The 2,281-nt window shown below is 43.5% G+C and overlaps 1 pseudogene across 1 annotated transcript; it reads left to right on the plus strand.

Moving 5' to 3' along the window:
* The first annotated feature begins 336 nt into the window (after window positions 1-336).
* On the plus strand, window positions 337-1,206 carry LOC103252942 (annotated as a pseudogene). Its single transcript, XR_002481538.1, has one exon. The product of XR_002481538.1 is annotated as a gamma-aminobutyric acid receptor-associated protein-like 1 pseudogene (transcript).
* The last annotated feature ends 1,075 nt before the right edge of the window (window positions 1,207-2,281 follow it).

Consider the following 2,281-nt stretch of genomic DNA (forward strand, 5'->3'; position numbering starts at 1 on the left):
ACTTCAGTTTCCCAGAATAACCAAGAATGTAAAAAGCAGCTAACTGCAGGAAGATTTGAGGGTCATTTCAAGAACACAGAAAAAAAAACTCCATTTTCAGAGCAAAAGAAACTTGGCTATAAATGAATTCAAATGATATATTATGAGAAGTTATTCTGGAAGATTAATATCAACTTGTTATTTAAGTATTCTTTTCCCATTATCACTAACATTAGCACTGCTAGAAATATAATGAAGATCACATTTCTTAGAAAACATTTTCCCAAAACGCCGCCGGGATTTCTTCACCCGGCCCTTCCCTACCTCTGGGCGAGGGACCCGAGATCCCTTCTGCACGCTCGGCTTCGCGGTGTCGCGGCGGGCGCCGACGTGTCCGAAGCGATTCTGGTACCATCTTGAAATTGGCGGAGGGAAGCAGGACGAGAGAGACGCACTCATCGGCGAGGAAGGCAGGCCCCGTCCGGGGATCTTGGAAACCCTGCGGACCATCATGAAGTTCCAGTATCAGGAGGACCATCCCTTCGAATATCGGAAAAAGGAAGGAGAAAAGATCCGGAAGGAATATCCGGACAGGGTCCCTGTGATCGTGGAGAAGGCTCCGAGAGCCAGGGTGCCTGATCTGGACAAGCGGAAGTACCTAGTGCCCTCTGACCTCCCTGTTGGCCAGTTCGACTTCTTAATCCGGAAGAGGAGCCACCTGAGACCTGAGGACGCCTTATTTTTCTTTGTCAACAACACTACCCCTCCCACTAGTGCTGCGATGGGCCAGCTGTATGAGGACAACCATGAGGAAGACTATTTTCTGCATGTGGCCTACAGTGATGAGAGTCTATGGGAAGTGATTGGTGGAAGCCCAGCAGATGGGAGCACCTGGACTTGGGGGTAGGGGAGGGGTGTGTGTGGGACTTGGGGAAAGAGGGGGAGGCTCCCACCATGGAAGAGACAGAAGGTGAAGACGTTGAAAACATTACACCGCACACACTGTCATCACATTTTCACATGCTCAATCGATATTTTTTGCTGCTTCCTCGGCCCAGGGATAAAGCATGTCAGGACAGAGCTGTTGGATTGGCTTTGATAGAGGAAGGAGAATGACATAATTTCACAGCATTCCTGAGAATGAATTTTTGTATGATTTCATACAGGGATAAGGTGGTGGGCAACTTGGAGCCAGAGATGACTGCAGTCCAACAGCAACTCCCTGCTCTTCCTGTCATTGAAGCATTGTGCCCTGGTCTCCCCTGTCTCCCTCCCATCCCATTCAGTCTCACACACAAATGTCACAGTACCACCCCCAGGGGTGGTAATAGACATGGACACAGAAGTTTAGCTTTCTTATCTTTGGAAAATGGGGATCAGGCACTAAGGCAGGTATGATTTCAAAGATAGTTTTAATAGCATTAAACTGGAATTGATGGAGTGTTGACCTGTTGTCTCTCTCTCTGCCCCTTATTCCACACCTACCTTGAATTTAATGAGCCTCAGGCATTTCCAGTTACAGACTGAAACCACTCTTCTGGCATTTTCCATGTGTCTGGACAGAGATGTCTTAGGTAGGGAAGGGGCAGGTATGAAGTCAGATAGATAATCCACACCTCCCACTCATCCAGAATCTCACTCCTATGCTGCCTCCCTGCAGTCTCACATGCACAGGAATGCTACTTGATGGCCAGTTACTTCCCTCCTCGGTTATCATCTGCTGCAGCTGCTAGGTAGAACAGTTTGGAGGGATACTTTTAGTAATTCATGGGGATTTTACTGATTTATTTTCACTTTTGGGTTTCTATGGGGTGGGAGTGGGGAACAGGAATTACACTCAGACATGACATTTCAATTCATTTCTGCTAATGGAAATGTCCTTGGGAGAAATCTGTGTGTCAGTTCTGTCAGCTGCAGGTTCTTGTATAATGAAGTCAATGCCATCAGGTCAAGGAAATAAAATAATTGCTTACTTTAAAATTTCAAAAAAAAAAAAAAAGAAAATATTTTCCTAAAAGCTTAATCTAATAAAAATTATTGAACCATAGGAATTTTGACTCCCAATAAATTATCATCTATATTAAGTAAAATTTGCTAGGATAACTACATTTGCATCTCATGTAGTAAAATTTCTCTTCAAAAAGAGATCCTAAAATTCAATGAAGAATTTAAGTATTATTCTTAATAACAGTTACAGGGAAATGCAGATTGTTAAGACAAGGCAATTAATAATGCCTGCCTTGTTTATAATATCAACAGATAATGTATTAAATATGATTATTATAAAGATAAACCATTTTTT

This window comes from Carlito syrichta, unplaced genomic scaffold (genome assembly GCF_000164805.1).
Source record: "Carlito syrichta isolate Samal-C Ts95f unplaced genomic scaffold, Tarsius_syrichta-2.0.1 Scaffold183765, whole genome shotgun sequence".
NCBI lineage: Eukaryota > Metazoa > Chordata > Mammalia > Primates > Tarsiidae > Carlito > Carlito syrichta.